The sequence below is a fragment of the Anser anser genome (genome assembly GCF_964211835.1).
Source record: "Anser anser genome assembly, chromosome: 10".
Lineage (NCBI taxonomy): Eukaryota > Metazoa > Chordata > Aves > Anseriformes > Anatidae > Anser > Anser anser.
In genome coordinates, this window is record NC_139730.1 from 13,588,792 (window position 1) to 13,607,583 (window position 18,792).

Sequence of the window (18,792 nt, forward strand, 5' to 3'; positions counted from 1 at the left end):
ATTGCATTTTAAACTTTACTTTTTAAATGCAGAAAACATTAAATTTCTATGAAAACTAACAATTACATTTAAGCTTAGACTTCCTGAGATTAAACATTTGTTGCTGTAATGGAAATTTGGCTTCCCTGGTCTCTAACAGTTCCCCAGAGCAGCTAATTCCCACCCTGAAACTGCTTGCTGACCTCTAGAAAGGGTCATCTATGTATAGCTGGAGAAGAAATATGCTTACAGCATTCCAGTGCTCCATGGTAAGCTTGCTAAGAAGAATCGTGCAGGTTTAGTCCACAACTATACCAAGTAATCAAATTAGGAAAGGCTTTCCAAAATGTCTGCCTGTAAAAATTGTGGGTTTTTTTTTTGATAATCAGTGTTTCATTTACAGCTAACAGTTAATTAGCAAGAAGCAGAAGCTTTCATCTACTATCCACTGACATTTTCTTCTGCTCAAGTATCCCTGTTTCAATCACCATCAACTTGTTTTTGGTCCCACTTAAAATGCTTCTCAGTAACAGTTAATAACTTCACCTGATAATCACATCTTTTATAAATAAAAGTATATCCCTAATCATAGAAAAAAATTCTAAAGACTCCAACCAGTTTTGCCAAGTAAGATCCCCCCAGCAAAGCATTAATGTGCCAGGCATATGTCTACAATCACCAAATCACAAAATCCTAGGGGTTGGAAGCAACCTCTGAGATCATTGAGTCCAACCCCCCTACCTCATCCTCATTGCTTTTTTTGTTTGGAAGGCTACAAAAAGTTGGAGAAATAAGCTCTTTGTTCTCTGATAGCGATAGTGATGAATGTAAAACAGCATGTAAAAGCAGTTGAAAAAATATCTTACAGTGGCCACAAGAATAAAGAGTATCAGGCAACACCTCCCCCAGTCCTGACAAAGCTTGAAGGACAGAAGAATAAAAAAATAATTCTTCTATTAACAGACTAGAGACAGAAAGCTTGCAAGTATGGAAATTTTTCATTTGATTCATCTATTAACAAGAAAAATCCACAGAGAGCACCTTAATAAGGATTCTAGGATCTTCTCTCCAATTACTGAAGGTAGAGCTGGACTTCCAACATTACACTGCCCCTCCAAAGACTGCCTCTTGCTCTGTATTAAGCTCAGATTTATTCTCAGCTCTGAGTACAAGTAGTACTTATCCTAATTTAAACCATTTCAACGAATTGTGAAAAAACAATGGCGAACTGCCATTTCATAAAGGACTTACATGTCAGCCTCACTACACAGAATCCAACTTTCAGAGATTTCAAGTAGGTTTAAGTCAGGAGCAGTTTTAAGTATATTTTTTTTTCCTTCAACTGAAAAACTCAGGGCTGCTGTGCTTGCCACTCCACTAATTAGTCCCCTGTTCAATATGTTCTGTCCTTCAAGTGGAGGACACAGCATAATGAACTGCTCACAATTCTGCAACACTAGAGACAGAAAAGTGAGGGACCAAGAACAAGATACTGTAACATCATCAAGTTCTTCACTGCATATAAGCAAGAGATAAATTTGCGTTTCTAGCCTCACAAGAGGATTATCTGTATGACAATAGGAGCTTAAATCTGAAAAGAAGTGGCGTCTCCACTACACAAGGATTTGAAGACGCTTTCTGTGCCAAAGCCAGATACATTGTCACTGCATTCTAAGAATCCAACAAGTTTCAAATTGATGCCATTTTGTTCAAAGACATCAAATTTCAGAAAGCAGAATGAATCAGGCTCTATTTGCGACTTCACACTGACATTTAAAAAGTCATGGAACACAAACTAATATGATTCACAAGCTTTTTTCTGCCTTCCTTTTTCCTGTACTCAGAGCTTAAGAAACACGACTTCTGCTTCCACACTTTGTGGAAGCATTTAGTGTTAGTGGAGACTTACAGAATCCTAATAACAGCACACAACGAAGTATACATTCCTTGGAACTGATGAAGCAGAACGGGAATCTGGCCAAATAAAATGGTGGTGTGAGTTGAACATCCGACTAACACTATTTTCAGATATCATTTCTGAACCTCTGCATATTTGGCTATAAATCAGATGTAAGGATAGGCTACAAGACTACTGAGCCAGAGCAGTAGCTTGCTGCCGCTGGGAACAGAAGGCCTTGCTCCTTTCTCACCTGGTTATGGCAATCTCTGGACTCCTCATAGAGCTGCTCCTACCCCACAGCTCTTCCCTTCGGGAGCACTGCAGGGAAGAAGGGAAGCTGGGGATCTTCCACTGTCTCAGTGACACAGTTGAAAGGACTCAGAAGGCTCAAACACCAGAGCTGTTAAAAAAATTAATGAATGCCTACAGAACCCCCCACTTCTACCAGTGGTGAAGACTCACATTAAGTTAAATGAGCCACCCCCAGCCACCAAAGATTATTGCCGGCAGAACTCAATCTGTTAGCAGCTGGTTGTGGAGAGTTTCAGATCACATCAAGAGCAGCTGTTACCTGCCCACATGAAAATAAGCCAAGCACTAGAAGGAACAAATAACAGCTCTCCATTGCCAAAGGCTATAGTTCAGGGGTAGCCTGAGCCTCTTGAACTACTAGCTACTTCAATCACATCATCTTCGGACTGGCAGTTCTGTTTATCAGACAATTTATGTGCTAAGCAAACGGAATAGCTTTTAGTTGATTTATCAGATTAGTTTATGCCAGGTAAAATGGCTCAGCAAAGGATCCAACAGACACTGCAGCTGGCACAAGGAAGAAGGGTGCAAGTAGCACAGCCCAGAGTTAGTGACTTACATTTCTATAACTCTGCAGCCTGAGATTCAGTTTCTATCCCCCTAAAATTCATGTGGTGTCAGGGACAAAGAACACTTGAAATGATTCCAGTAACCAGGGGCCCTAAAATAGTCAGAAGCATGAGGAAGTATCAGAAAAAAAATGAGGATTATCTCATAAGTTGTCTTGACATTTTCAGTTTTCTTCTTTCCAATCTAAAGCTAAACATTTATTCTACTAATGAAAGATGATTCTTTCTCATGACTCTGGAAATAGAGAACCAATTCCACAAATTCTGATTCATTTTTTCTAACAAGGGATACTTATTACCATCGCTCTTCATATCTTATCTGAATTGCAGAAGATATACTTTATCTTAATTAAACTGAACAGAAGAGCAGTTGAAATGCATTTTGTCACCCTTCCACATATTGAAAGCGTGAGGATTTAATCAAATATCAGTTATCTCAATTTCCTTCCATCAGTAGCAGGAGTCACGTGCAACACCAGCTAAAGCTCACTGCAGTAAATGCAGCCTGAGCCAGAAATCTGCTCCACAAGAAGATTCTCGTGTGGTTACCTGACCTGTGCCAGTAACAGACTAGATGTCAGGACTGAAAAGAACCTGCTGCGTCATGTTTCTAGATAACTACACTGCTAGTCAAGTGCGCACAAACATCTTCAGTCCTGTAGCTATTAGCTGATCTTGCACTGGCAAAGTTTACACTTCAACAGAAACAATGAGCACGTGGTGTCATCTAGTGCTCCATTGCCTCCACTGAGTTTCCCAGATTTCTCCAGGTTATCTAGCACTGTTTTGAATCACAAACCTCCAGATCCTGTTTGAGAGCCCCCCTTTATGGAGACTATCACAGACATTCAGAGCCAAGAAGCAAGAGCTAATGCAGAACTTGCTCCTTAAGAAATACTCCCTGTAGGAAGACTTAAGAACACTCAAAAATGCCTATATAGTTCAGGACTTTCAGAGACTCCAAAGATTCGCTCATCCACTCTAGAAATTCTACACAAGTTGTGATTAATGAGATATTCCAACAAGATGCTGGTCTATTTGATGCAGTGGTAGCTTTAAACAGAACCTCTTTCTAGATTAAGTCTTAAATCCTGATTTTTCATCCTTTAGGTATCAGAAGATGTCTAGGTCAATGCCCTGGATACGTGAAAATAAACACAAGGAGGAAGATGCATATTCTTAAAGAAAGGTAAGCTGTGGAGAAGTGGAAGAGGAACATTCTACCAAAGAAAAAGGTCTGGAATATCATTAAAAAAATGAAACATGCTTAGTACACAAACTTTCTCCTCCTACCTTGGTGCACCATTTGTTCTGTGCTGAGAGCACTTCCCCCCTCCCCATCTTGGCAGAACTGCAATGTTGGTAAACTCCAGATTTAGAAGTGTGAGCAAAAATTCACAGTTTACTGTTTCCGATACTTTTCTTGATACTGATCTGTTTTCTCTATTGTGAAGTTTCATACTACTACCAGAAATTGCTTTGTCACAGCTCTCTCCACTGCTCTTCCAACTAGAGACCGACACTTTCCTTTCTGCATCATGCCAGGCCCCACATATTTTGAAGCCTAGCATACGATGCTAGATTCCACTACATCAGAAACTCAGCCTTTGACCAACAAGTAATTATGGCCTCAGAGTCACAAGCCTGAGATTATTACTTAGCCTATTCTTATACAAATGGAAAAAACAGGTTACTCTTCCAAAAAAGGTTCACTTGCATTACTGATGGTGTGTCAATAACCTGCTTCCAGCAAACAGTACTCCAAGCTTAAAAATCAGCATGTCATCTTGCACCCAAGGCTTTGAAAGCACAGCCAAGGAAACTTGAAGAGAAAAAATGTTACTTTCTCAAACAACAAACGAAGATTCACAAAAACACTAGCTAATTTCATATGAAATATCTGCATTAAGAGGTATGACAGAACAGACAGCTAAGTCAACTCTACATTACTAACAAAGCTTTTGGTTGCTACTCACACTGTACAGATACCAACTAGCCTTAGATGCTTTCAAGAACCGGTTAGAAAAATAGAAACAGTAATTTTGGAAAAAAACTGTTCTTAGTAAATTCACACCTAGTAACATTTAATGCCAAAGTGTTTTTACCTACCTCTACTCATTTCTTGAAAAGAAATTAAGTTCAACAGTTCCCATAAACACAAGAAATATTCCCCCCTCTTTCTTAGGAAACTCATGGAAGTAAAAACAAAAACAAAAAGCTTAAAGGAATGCAGAAAAAAATAGTTTGGAAAGCTCTCCAAAGCCAATCCAGTTACAGATATAAAGGGCTTTTTATTGTACATGAACTAGCAAAAAAAAAAAACCAAAAACCTCCCCTCACCTAGTCTCCTCAAACCAGCACAACTGTGTTCCCCTGAGTTACCCTTCTCTCTAACAGAGGATTAGCAGAAGTGTCCCCTTTGTTAGAAGTGCAGCCTCTCCACCTGTGCTATCAGTTTCTCCTAGCACACACCCCAAGACTCCAAAAATCAGTACAGTCTGTGCACACTTCAGTAACAGCAAGTGGGGGTAATTATCAACCACTGCCTGGGGAGGTCAGGAGCTACAGCAAGAATTCAAACACCTGTATCCACTTGTTTTAATGAAACATGCTCCACATTTGTCTGCAACCTTCAGCCAAGTCAGTGACAAGCCTGAAAAAAAATCATCCAAATCAAAGCCCTAACGCAGCCCTGCATAATCAGAGAAGCATTTCAAATGGAAGGCTGAACTCACTTTGGCAGAGGAGTTACCTGGCTATTTGCGCACACTGTGATACCAAGTTAAATACATCTTTCTTTAAATACATTGTGAACAGATAAACTAACAAAGAAAGCTTACAAAGCTAACTTGAACATACTAACTTACAATTGTCTCAATTCCTATGCTCTGATACTAAAAATAAGGTTGTGATATGGATACAGAGCAAAAACTCATCTTACAGTTACTGCTTTCATTCAGAAGTCACGCGTCTTCTCAGTTCTGAAAACAGCACGTCTTCTCAGTTCGCTGCGCAGCCCCTTGCCATCAGACACAGGAGGCCTTGCTGAGGGAAGATGTCCTGTAAGAAAGGAAGGTAGAAGACAGTAGGAAACTCTCTTCTCAGTTCATTTATTGCAAAGGACAAGAATTTGTTAGTCACCTAACAGTCAGATACACATAGAAGAATTGAACACTATTCTCAGGTGCTAAAGAAGCATTCCTGTAGAAACGTGATTCTCTGATTCTCTTCTGCCTCGTCAGCCATAAAATGGACACCTGTGAGGTTACTCTCTATGCACCTCACTGCAAAAAGCCAAAATAAGAAAAAAAAAAAACCACTCAGAACTCTGAGTGTTCTCAGAACTCTGAGAACACTCAGAGTTAAATCCCCACACTTCAGTTTTCCTATTTTGAAAACTGCTAGTATTTTTTACAGAATTTAGCTTAAGAAATTTAATCCGAATACACTGCTTTAGCCAGCTTTTCTAAATCTAGATGTCCTTAGAATTCGTAGCAGTGACTACTCTGAGGCATTCCAGGCTTCTAAGGACAAAAAAAACCCATGCACTTTTTTTTGACCTCTGTGGACTCTAAAGTTACAGTATTTGCCAGCATCTAAGGCTGGTATAGGTCTAAAAATACGGAGTATTTTTAGAAAAACTTTTTTTTTTTGCCATTAGAAATATTGTTTATTAATTGTATTTATTAAGTGGTGTTTGTTTCATCTTTATCTCATCCTTTCTTCATTTTTGTGTAAATGCTTTATAATACACTTATCAGTATAGTGACGCGGTTACATAAATAAAAACAGGGAAAAAAAAGTTATTGGGGGGGAGGCTGGTCAACGTTTGGGGTTTTATTTGTACACTAATAGGGGCATGCAACCAGATAGCGTGTACCATTGCTCTAGAAAGCCAAATCTCCGTTCCTCTGCCTCCACCACCCAGCTCTGTGACCCCACTGAGGTTTCCCACTCCTTTCTCTCCTCCCCAGGCCACTCGCCCTCAGTGCGGGTATTTCAGAGGGCTTGGCTGAACGCTGCCTCCCAAAGCACGTGGCTCCAGCGGGCTCACGCTATAGGGGGGAGGGATTTTCTGGTTGTTTGTTTTTTATTTTCCACCCCCAGCTCTCCCGAGGGGCGCTCCGGCTGAGCCCCCGGCCCCCTCCGCCGGCCTCCCACACGGGCAGCCCGGGGCGGCGGGCGGCAGGCAGTCCGGAACGAGGCCCGCCGGGGGAGGCCGGTCCCGGGGCTGCCCGTGCCGCTGCTGCCCAGCTGAGCGCCGCAGGAGCGGGGCCCCTCCAACCCCGGGCAGGGCGAGGAGAAGGAGAGGAAGGCCGCGGCCCTCCCTACTGACCTGCCGGCGGCAGCGCCCCGGGCCGGCCGCGCTGCGTGCCCTCAGCCCGCTCAGCCGCCGCCAGCTCCCTCACACGGCCGCATCACCGCTGCCCCAGCCCGCTCGGATCCCTCCGCACCTCACCTCAGCGCGGCCCGCCCCCAACCCCCCCCAAAAAAGCCGCCGACGGCCCGGGAGCGCTCCCGCTGCCCGTACGTCGCCCTCCCGCCGTGGCCCTTCCCCTCGCTGCCAGCTCGGAGCCGAACTTCAACCACCACCCCGGGACTACTTTTCTCGCACGAGCGGAAGCACACCGCCTGTCTGCGCGCGCAGCGCCTCGGTGCGATTTTAAAGGCTCGGGCGGCGCGCCGAGCGCGGGGCATGCTGGGACTTGTAGTCTTCCCCCGGGGCCTCCGCCGGTGGGCCGGGAGTATCCCGCGGCGGCGCCCGGCCTCCTCGCCCCTCCGCAGCCAATCGGTGGCTGCCCTGGGCGGGGAGGCTCCGCCCCCAGCCGCGGTGGGCGGGGCCGGGCCGCGGCCGGCGGCGGCCGGAGTCGGTTGGTGCGCGCGGGCGCGGCGGCTGCAGCCCCGTCCCGGAGCCGGATCCTCGCCGGGGCCCGGCGGCCGCCGGCCCTCACGGAGCTCCCTCGCCGCCGCCTCCTCCTCCTCCTCCTCCCCCCCCGCTCGCCGCCCCCGGGAGGCGTCGCAGGGCTGGGGGGGCCGCTGCCAGGTGAGGGGACGGGCCGGGCTCTGCGGGCGGCGGGGGGCGGGTAACGGCGCCGCGGGGTCGGGGTTGCTCGGGGAGGGACGGGCCGGGGGGGCGCCGGGAGGGGGCCGCGGGGGGCCGGGGGGGGCTGTGAGGGGTCCCCCGGCGCCCGCCCCGCCCGGAGGCTCCGTGCCCCCGGTTCCCCGCCGGCAGCCCCCGGGCCCCGCGGCGGAGCAGGGCGCGGCCGGAGCCCCGCAGGGAGCCCCCGTGGGCTCGGCGCCGCCTGGGGCCGAGGCTCCGCCGGGCCCCGCCGCCCCCCTCCGGGAGCTGCCGCGGGCGCCAGGTGAGCGCTGCCCCCCCCGGCTCGGTGCGGAGGCGCCCGGCGCCGTGCTCCTGTCAGCCCGCCGGCGCTGCCTCTCCCCACCGGCTTGCTCTGCGCTCCGGGTCGGGCCGGCCGGGCTCCGGCGCCGGGGGAGGCTGGGGCTTGCTGGCCCGGCTGCTCCCAGGAGGGAGCGAGGCTCGGGAGCGTGGCCCGGTGGATGTCCGGCCTGCGGTTTGCCGGGGGAGCCTTCCTGAAAGCCCCTGCGAGCTCCGGGCTCTCAGCGTTCCGCCGGGCAGCGTTCGGCTTTTGTTCTTCTCGGAGGGCTTCGCGTGGGGCTGCAGTTTTTCCCGCGTGCTTTGCGGCTCGAAGATGGGCTGGTGTCTGCTAGAGCGCTTTGTACGCGGAGGTTTGGGGGAGAAAATAATAGGCAAGGTGTATGGCTGGGAAGGAGGGCACACAGTTGTTCAGGAGCCAGGACTCTCTGGAATTCCGGTAGCTGGGTTGTGTAGTTAGAAAGTTTGAGTAAACTTGTATAAAGTTACCAGCTGAACAACTACCTTTGTTACAGATTAAACGTGTTTAATTCTGTCGGACTTTTGTTTGACTTACAGCCTCATTTAGGCGGTTTGGTTCCAGCAGTTCAGCAGCGCAGGAAATACTTGTGGATATTTTATTTGGTCACTTTGACTAGTTAGAGCTCTTAATCTAATTCCCTTCTGGCTTAAAAGGTTTTGTCTGTGAAGTAGCTAAGATGATTTATCCAGATGAAGCATCTTTCTGGCACAGCTGCTGCTGTAGTGTGTTTTCAGGAAAGCCTCATTTTGTCCTCTAAGCTGCAGAAGTATGCAAGAAGCGAATTACCCAGTTTTCCATGAGTAACTTTCCATGATTAAGCTTGCACATTCTTTTCGTGATGGATTTACCTTATTGTTCGGCTATCTCCCGTAGATAAGGTAGTTCACAGACTTCCTAAATGACTTTCTTGGGTTGTTCTGTTTGTTCCTCCGCACCTGAGCGGCGGTGGCGGTGCGGTTCCCGAGGCTGGGTGGGAGGCATCGGCTGCGGAGCGGGGAGCCAGCAGCACGCCTTCCTGCCCGGCCTCGCTGCCAGCAGGCACTTCCACCCAGCTGCGCGCTCCTGGAAGTGAGCAATTGATAGCAGAGGGAGCTTCACTCATGGGCACGAGGTTTGGCTTTCATTGTTTCAGAACGTGCATTAGCCATGCAAATAAATGCATTAATTTCAAAAGAACAGCATTCCCTATTTATTGGCAGGTCTTAAAGTTGCTTCAAAGGAGAGAGCCAAGAGACAAAATACCGTTCCAGATTCGTAGGTAATTTGTGTTCCTGACTTTGCGGCTCTTTAAAAAAAAAAAGTCTATTTATAAACATATTTACTGAAATGCTTATTCATTTGTTTGTGTTTGAAAAAAAAAATATATAGGTTGGAATTGATTGCTTAAAGAAAAACAAGAGGGACGGTGCTGTTCGGCCAAACAGCTCCTAAGTGGTTTCTTGCCTAATGAGGGTAGTCAAATACTAAGATAACTATTGTAAATTAGTGTTTAGGGTCACAGACATGGGTAATTGCTGTTAAGCTTCTGTACTGTGCTAGGAAAAATATGTCTGTGAAAAGATTGCTATCAAGTTAACAAGTTGAGACATGCTTTCTTTTCTCTGCCTTGTTAGTGGATTAACACTCCTGGGTCTCTCCTTTCCTTTTCCTTTTTCCTATGTAGTCTCCGCTGTTAGATTTCCCTTTTCCCTAGAGCTGCCCGTCATCCCAATTAAGAATTAGACCCTCCCATCCCCACGAGTTGCCTGTTTGCTTTTCCCTTTTCTCCGAAGGGATCCACGGTTTCACTCCTCGTCATTGCTTTTCCTGTTCTCACTCCTTTCTGACAAGACCAGCTTTCAGGTGGTGTTGACTCCAGTGTCTTTTTTCTGTGGATGCCTGATAGACCCTCTTTTCCCCAGCTTGATAGCCAGAGAGGTCTAACCTGGGGATTTCTAGGTATGGATCCGAGCCGAGGGCCTTCTCCTGCCAGCTTCCCCGTTGTTCCCACTTCCTGCGCTGCTGCAGCTCCTGAAGAATCCTGCTGAGCTGCTCCCTCCCGTGCAGTCGGTGTGTCATAGCTGACAGTCGGGTAGGGGCAGAATAACAAGATGCAGGTGATGGGTACAGTGAGGAGATAGTGCTGTATTTGTGAAAAGCTCTGGCGATTGAACGTTATACAGCCATGTGACATGAAAAGAGATAGTGACGAGAACGCTTGGCATGGGAAACTGAAAATAAAACTTCCTTATCTTTCTGCTATTAATATGTGATAACTCCAGATGTTTTTAACCTACTTAGGACACGAAAATGGGAAGCTGTAAACCACGGTTTGGTTTATTAGTTGAAGCAGAGTTCGAAGAAATAATGTCAAGTTGTTCGCAAGCCACGAGTAGTGTTTCTTCGCGCTGAGCGGCAGCCAAAAATCACCAGAGTGGCAAAATCTGCTCTACATGCGCATGAAATAACACAGGAAGAAGAGATGCCCGGCCCCAGATCACAGCCAAGGGAAAGAGGCTCCAGGCTCTTGCTAGAAGGGGTTGGCAAAGCACGATGCCTCTGACCATGGCGGTGACCTGTGGCAGGGGGGTACCAAGACCTCCTCTGAGGGTTTTTTTAGTGTTCTCCCAGACATGGCCACTGTTTAAGGGTACCCTGGCATTTACATTGACCTAAAGCTGAGGTCGTTGCATTGTTTCACATGTATCGACACAGTAATGTAGAATTGCCATTGAAGTACGCTTTTAAATTTAAGGGTGGAAAAATATAGGCTGGAAAGTGGGATTACACTTGGCTAGTTGGCTTTCACAATTTTAAAGCAGGGTGAAGTGGAAGAAGTAAACAGTATGCACTGAAAAGAATATGAGAGCTTTAGTATTTCTGAAGTGTTAGTGACAAGGATAAATTACTTGTTTTTACTTGGTAACAGCTCTAATTAGCTGTCCAATATTTTAAGCTGCAGTTTCAATAAATCGTGGTTTAGTATTGTACCCTGCGTGTTTCCTTTTGGTTTTTCCAAACCGTAAGCAGAAATTATCGACCGTGCGAGAAAATCTCAGTCTTCCTTTTGCCTAAGATAAGTGGCTGAGTCACTAAAGCAATTTCTTCCCCCGTATCTCTTTAAGTGGACTGAGTTGATTTGAGATCGCCTGATTGTTGGGAAAAAAAATGTGGATAGAGGCAAACTACGCAGCGGTTTAGCTTCGAGGTCACTTTCTTTAAATTGATTTTCTTATGGGTATTGCACGGGCTGTTACAAAAGTTGCTGTGCTAACTCACCGCATTATAAAACAACTTCACCCCACTGGTTCTGGGTTTGTCTGCTCAGATGAGGCCAAGAAGACCAAAATTGTGGAAACCCTGTGCAGCCTAGCTCACCATTTCTCTCTGCCCTGTAATCACGTATTGCTGAGCGCGATGAATGCAAAGTCAATGTAAAACTGCACCACTTGGGGAAGTGTTTTGTAATCAGCCTTTAATTCATTTTTCTGCTTGAAAAATCTGTGGTTTTTTTGGGGGGGGGGGGACTCGTCCTGACTGGTTTCCCGTTTTGAGTGCTTGGGTGGCAGATTCCAGTGCAATGTGCAGAGATACGTAGAATTTTACCTGGATTGTTCTGAAAATCTCCGCCTCGTAGATCCACTCGTGCCTGTCACGTACGGGACTGGCCTTAACCGAGATGCTTTTGCGTGAATAAAGTAGCAATACCAAATGGTGTAATACAAAATGTTACCTGGACAAGACGTTTTTAAATCCTTCCACTGGCAGGCTGTGCCCCACGTTGTACTTGAGAGTAGTATTTCAGTTAAAAAAAACCTTATGTGCATTTAAACGTAATTGCTGAAAAATGCTCAACTGTGTTAATGCAGTCACTGTTGATTTCAGAAGACACTCTTAGCAAAGTTTTTGAAATCACAGTAAATAAATGGATAAAAATTGTGCCAGGCTAAACATTGTAGGCTTCTAGCGATACTTATTTTAGTAACATCTTGTCTGAGATAACAGTTCAGCGTGGTGCTAAAGAGTAAGATCCTTACTTCGTGAAGCCAGTACTATTTTAGAAGTACTGTGACTAGCAAAAAATTTGCCAGATAAATGCAACCTCACTGGTGCTTAAGCAGATTTGGATTATTATGTTACTTGATAGAGGCTCTATAGGAGAGTATTCAGTGGTAAATTCACTGCTGAACCGTAAATGTTTTTATAAATCCGTTAAATAAGTATCTGAATCTTAAAATGTTCTTTCTTGAATGGCTGCCTCTGTAAAAAGCCCATCAAAGGAGGAAGATGGTACATAGTACGAATGATGTAAATACTGCATATGTATATTTATTTATATGCAGTCTTCCAGCTCTAAGGCTCTTACTGTTAGAAAAGCCTCCATACACGTTTAAAAGACATCTAGTGTATGCTATAAACATGATCAAATTTAGACATCCTTCTAGATTGACTTTGTGTATATTGCCTCCTAATATAAATACCTGTATGCATCGCAGATGCTCTTGCTGTGGTCTTAGATGCTAAGTAGCCTTTTTTATATTACTGTATTGCTTCTTTATCTGTTAAAGTCCTTTCTGTGTTGTTTTTTCTGATTGCAGCAAGAGAGAGAACAGTTTAAAAAAGGAAAAATATAATCCTACCTCCCATTGGCCAGTAAATTCAAAAATGGTCGTGTCTGAAGGTAATGGAAACACTTAAACATCTTACAGTTCTTGAGTTGAAAGTGTCCTTGTGTAGCTATTAGTCTTTTAGCCTTTTTTTCTTTCCCCAGAGGCAAGTTCATTCTTTTTCTCCACCTTGTATTTGTCCCTAATCATCTTCTGCAGAGTAACCTTTGAGCTTGTTTGGAACCCCATTAAAATCACTGATTCTCTCCGAGAAGGCTCAGAATTACATCAGTTTTGCTTTAATAAACTTTGAAGTTTAATGCAAATGCATACAAGCTCAGAGAGAATAAATATTAGTATAGGAGTTTTCCATGGAGGAATAAGCCCTATTGTGTAATTGGTTTTCCATTTGCCTTCCTAATTGTCTTTGCCTTCCTCTTCTAGATGGGGTATTTTGCTTAAAAACAGGTTGCACAATGTTCTCTGGTGTCAGACTTTGGGTCTGTAACTATATGGTTAAAGAGCATGACTTGTGCTGTTTGGAATGATCCTGGGAAAAGGCAGTTTATTTAATGACTTTTGTACTGTAAACTCTGGATGTTCTCAGCCCTCGGAAGCAGGGAGATGGCTCAGCTGAAGGGGAGGTGCAGAGAACGGGGGGACGCGGAGCCCCTCATTTCGGCCAGTTCCACGTGCTTTGGTCGTGCAGAGCAGTGCAGTTCGTTGTAAGCAGGGGAGCAACTCACTGAGCTTGGTGTTCAGTGTGCATCCAAGGCATTCGTGTTGACTATTTTAGAACATGACATCTGTAAAATTGTGTTTTCATGCTGTGATTGTTTTTTCCTCACAATTTGAATGTCTAAAGGGATGCGATATCAGATTATCTGCAAGAAAGTCTCAGACTTCCTGGGATGCTAATGAAGCTCTCAATAATGTGTCTTTAGATTGTAACAACTTTTTAAAACATTAGGCAGGCCTTCTGAAAATCAGGCAGGCTCACGTTTAAAGGTCACTATCTCGGGCTTGAAAAGATTGCCTGGGAAGTGCGGAAAGCAGAGGCATGTTAGGACAAAGCTTGCTGAAGCCTGACGTGCTCCTGTGCCTATGCATTTTGCCTAGTAAGAATTTCTTGTGCGGTGAGGGCAGAATTCCTGTTACAGAAAATGCCAGGCCAAGCAGAGCTTAAAGCACATTTGATCTGCCTTGCAATCTGCATTGGTTTGGGCTGCTGTATCGCAGTTGTCATCTTGCTCCACGAACCCGTTGGCATGCAGGGTGCTGGTGCGTGGTTCCTCGTGAGCAAACCCACTTAACTTGGGCCAGTGGGAGCGAAGCTCTTCCAAAGGTGGCTCTCTGGGGGGAGTCGCTCAGAAAGGGGTACATCAGAAGGCATGTTGCACTCCCCTATGTAAAGTACCTGTTTTTAGCAGTAGATATAGAGATACTGTTAGTAACAGTTGCCATGAAAATCCTCCTGCGACAGCTTTGCAGATGCAAGGTGGAATTGCGGAGCGGTAAGACAGATTCCTCAGCGGTACTGGAGCTTTAGTCATGGTGAGTTCTCCTGTGTTCTGTATAATTATCTCTGTTTTTCTGCTTGTTGGAATGTGCAAAGTGTTTGATTATTTTGTTTGTTTGTGCAGTTGCTTTCACAGACAGCAGCTGAATCAGGTTCCTTTCCGATTGGTATTAACACTCAGCATCAGTATGGTATTCAGTAAATACATTCATTAAATGCAGCATTGCAAGTCATAGCACATTGCATAATATTGTGAATAGCAAGAAGTGCTGCATTAAAAGCAAAAAGCCCACTTCTCACCCTTTTTGTAATTTTTCTTTGTAGTGCATGATGGTGATAACATTGCAGCCTTTTTTCCTTCTCTGTCCTTTGCAGATTGACTTCATTGCTTATGGTTGTACATTATCTTTGTTTTTCAATGTATATCAACAGAACAATGGAGATAGCAACTGACAGACCTTTTGAAGCCAAATTTGCAGGCTGAGAAGCAGTGTTGTATAGAAACATGTTGGAAAAGATAACCAGCATGGGTTATCAGACGGGGTTCTACTCAACCCCCTGCAGATGCAATTACGGAAAAGGCGGTGTAACAGTGTTTTCTGAAATGTTCCAATGCAGCTGCCAGGGCACTTGATGGAAGGCACATGTATATGCTAAATTCATCTGTGAAATCACAGTAAGCAGGTGAAACACTAAAGCAACAGCATTTAAATGTAAGTGGCAATTAGATTTCTTAACCTTTCAAACGTTACTTAATTTGTTGCTATCTTTTCTTCTAGAGTTGACTTAATACACAGACAATTGCAGGTAATCATGATCTACGTAAAAAGCTGACTTTGGATGCCTTCATATGAAAGTTGTAAACATCCAAGCAAAATGAAATCTGTAGAATGCAGAAGAAAATGTGAATTGGTATACAGAATAACGCTACCTCCAGCGGCGGGCAGTACTTACTGAGGGAGGGGGGTAATTTCAGCCAATAGTCCCTCACATTGTATTATGTGGGTAACGCTCAAGTTTCTCAGATTGTGCTGCCTAGGGGAGTTGCTGTACTTCTTCGTCTAATTATAAACATAAAGCAAAGGTGGAGAATGCATTGGAAAAATGAGAAGCCAATACTGGTTCATAGTTGCAGTAGTTGGACTGGATGCAAACAGCTGAACTGCGGATGAAACAGTTATTGAACGGTTGAAATAATGAAAAATAAGTGTGGGCTTATAAGCGAGTGTGTGCTGTGCTTTTCCAAAAAAATCGGTGTTATGTTTTTAGTGAATATGTTAGAGAGGAACATTTGTCAGGACAGTCTCGCATCAAAGGAGGTCTCTCGACAGCAGAACAATATGGCTTCTTGGATTGCCTGCTGGTGCCTTTCATGAGTGCGATGCTTATCCATTTAAACTTGCATTTCAAGTGATACAGGAGCAGTTTTGATTACTGTTTAAAAACGTAATTTCTTTCCTTTTGGTGAGCGTGAAGCAATAGTGGATTTCATGTAATTTTTGGTTCACATTCTCCTGCTACTTTATGAAATGTCTGTAACTGAGCTGGGATCTACAGATGTAAAATAGCTGCTTTTAGCTCAGATGATTTTGCTCAATGGTTCAAGGTTTCTTTTCCATCACTGTTTTTCCATGAGCTCTCCCAGCAATTTCAGGGTAATGATTCTACAGGGAAGATGAAACGTGTGTTAGCTATATTTATATTCATTGGATGATGATGCACAGCATGAGTTGCCCTGCCTGCACAACGTGTGTAAGAATTCTGAAAATGACTTCTGGTGGAGAGTTGAAAGCTTCAGCAAGTCCTGTATCCTGCTAGGACTGAGCGGTATGGGCCTCATCTCAGAAGCTTGTTTGCAGTCATTAGTCCAACAAGTTATTATCTAAAACCTCTTAACAGTTTTTCTTGAAAATGCTTGTGTGTTTTTCTTTTTTTTTGGCAGTGGTTTTATGAGCTGGTATAGAATAGAGGGCTGTCACACCACAAAAAAGAAACCGTGTCCGGGCATTTGTGAGATTAACTAAACCTCAGTTTCTGTTCTGAGAGTTTAAAAAGTGCAAGGAAAATGGACAATCCGATCTTCACAAGGTGCCTTTCTCAGGCTGGTAGGGAACGTACACAGTACATACATAACATTGCCTTATCACTTCAGTATCCGTGGGTGTGCATGGCAGTGTCATTTAAGAACACAGAAATATTCGCAGAGCAAAAGGGATTCTTGAAATTATTGAGTGGTACCCCAAATATCAGAAACCTAGCTTTTATTATAAGTGAAAAATATATTGAGATACATCTGCCTTATGGTTTCTGTGAGAGACAGAGGTGAAGACTTCCCATTATAACTACCTTCTAAATGCAGCAGTGGCCCTGTTCTGCTTTACAGGGTATGCTACGACCTGTGAGAAATAGTTCCTCTTGGAAAAGCTGTACACAACATGAAAAGAGAGGGAACATAATCTCTTTTGCCTCTTCAAGATGTGCTGGAACAAATCTTTTTTTCCCATTTTTTTGCATATTTTTCAGATGAACAACTCTCTTGAGCGTTGTGCTTTTTATTACACAATCTTTGTTTTTAAAGTTCTAAGCATGACCTCAGTTTTTATTTTGGTTTTAGTAAAGTCTTTGCTGCTTGTAGCCCTGTAAAATCTAAGAGATTTTCCTCTCTTTGAGCTCCTTAAGACCCATAGTCCACCATAGTTTATATGGGAGGCTTAAGTGAGGAGTCTTCTGAGTAGAAAATGTCTTCTATAGTGCTTCCAGATTTCAAAATCATTGGAATTTTCTCTGTGTAAAGTTATAACTTCCTGAGAAAATGTTGGCATCCACTGTGGAAGTTGTTAGTTTTTGGAACTTCAGTTTAAATTACTCTCTCTCTGCTTTATTTCTTCCTCTTCTTCCTAGGAAGAGAGGCATGGGGCTGCAGGGACTTCTTTGGAATCTGGAAAAAGGCAACAACTTAAGAGCATGTGCATTTTGGGGGAAAATTGTTCTTGAACTGAAGAAGTAATTTTAGAAGTTATGGCTTGTTTTGTTTTGGTAAACCAGGGCTATATAAACTTGTCAGCTTTGGCACTTTTATGTACAAACTTCTTCTAAGTTGTCTTACGTATTGTTACAGAAAACAGTTATTAATATCCACTTCAGTATTTGTGAAAGTTAAGGTATATAATTTCTGTTGGTAGTTGAAGAGGACTGTTGGATTGTAGATACCTTTGGCCATGAAGGAGAAAGATTTGGTACAGATATGATCGTTCTAAGCTATGTTGTTCTGTAACCCCCAGGTTAAAAAAAAAAAAAAAATCCAGAAGATCAACTTGTCAGCATTGTTGGAAAGAAAATACAATCTTCTGCAACTTTGATTCGAGGAGGAGATGTTTCTATTCATACTGAGAGTTGTGTATCTGAGCTCAGCTTTGACACATATATCTTACATAAACATGCTTTTGTTAATCCAGCTGTTAATGCTGTTTTAGGAAGTAGTGTTAAATCTCCAGTTCGATTCCTATTTCAGGATGAGTCTGCTTTTCTCTGCAGAGTAGTACAGTAGAAGTCAACAGTGATTTAAAAACTCCTTGTAGCAGCATATCGGCCTACTGTTTCAGCGAGAAGTGTGACTGAAGTTCCCATCTCTGAGCAGAAATTTTCTTTGGTTTACCTGAAGATGTTCCTGGCTTAGGAAGCAGCTTGTGAGCATCCCCTCTGTCTATGCACTGGAAGCAGATAGACAACTGGGGGAAATGGCTTTAGAAATCATCTCAAGAAAAGCCCTCTGCAATAAGCAACAGCTCCATCATTCACTAATTTAACAAGTAAGAAAATGAAAAGCTTGCTTAAAGTCAATTATTCCAGAGTTCAAAAGAGGACCCAGAACACTCTCAGGGTCTTACTCAGTTTGCTGCCCAGCCCTTTGGAAACAGCAAGCTACACTAAATATTTTTCTAGTTGCCATAACACAGTACGGATATGTATTTTAATCCTAGCAGCTAGGCTGCTCCTGCTTCTTTTGTGAGAGGTTTAAGTCTTTAGTTCAAATGGTAAAGATTTATGGGTTTATATCACAAAAATTATTTCTAGGGGCATATCCTGGCACTGCTGTGTTTGGCTGTTTGTGACTGTTGTATTATCATCATTCTCGCTTTACTTGCTGTCGAAACGTGTGCTGCATCACGTGGTGTGCTCTGTTCAGAGCAACAATAGGTTTTGCTAGTTAAGTATGTCTGTCCGTGAGCTGGAAGAGCTACCCTGCATATCAGAAGCTTGCAGTCAGACCTGCTGATTAGTATTTACTTTTCTCATGCCTGAATGCTAGCACGTGAGCTGGGAGTAATCTTTGGAATTAACTTCTGTATTGTTCAACAATAGGAAAAAGTTGGGAGCTGGGATGATGCTTAGTTTGTTGCTTGCTTTTCAGACCTGATCAGAAACTTCCATTTGAACATAGGAGAAGAATACCCAGAGTGAAAAGGTTGGTGCATTTTTTTTGTTGTTGTTTTTTTTCCATGTTCAGAGC

The 18,792-nt window shown here is 44.0% G+C and overlaps 2 protein-coding genes across 31 annotated transcripts in view; one reads left to right on the forward strand and one right to left on the reverse strand.

Moving 5' to 3' along the window:
- Positions 1 to 7,393, reverse strand: part of HMG20A (high mobility group 20A) — a 34,987-nt gene extending 27,594 nt beyond the window's left edge. Inside the window, exons 1-2 of one of the 2 annotated variants that reach the window (XM_083850805.1) lie at positions 7,097 to 7,393; positions 5,702 to 5,820 (exon numbers count right to left, since the gene is read on the reverse strand). The gene's annotated coding sequence lies outside the window, so the exon portion shown is untranslated. Of the gene's footprint in view, positions 1 to 5,100; positions 5,120 to 5,701; positions 5,821 to 7,096 lie in introns of those variants that run through there. The other variant, XM_083850806.1, reaches the window with a different exon arrangement.
- Positions 7,394 to 7,561: 168 nt separating this feature from the next.
- Positions 7,562 to 18,792, forward strand: part of PEAK1 (pseudopodium enriched atypical kinase 1) — a 118,829-nt gene continuing 107,598 nt past the window's right edge. For 15 of the 29 annotated variants that reach the window (XM_083850799.1, XM_083850775.1, XM_083850778.1 and 12 more), the window contains exons 1-3: positions 12,755 to 12,837; positions 14,247 to 18,091; positions 18,694 to 18,747. The gene's annotated coding sequence lies outside the window, so the exon portion shown is untranslated. Of the gene's footprint in view, positions 7,805 to 12,754; positions 12,838 to 14,246; positions 18,092 to 18,693; positions 18,748 to 18,792 lie in introns of those variants that run through there. The other 14 variants (XM_083850787.1, XM_083850779.1, XM_083850777.1 and 11 more) reach the window with 8 other exon arrangements.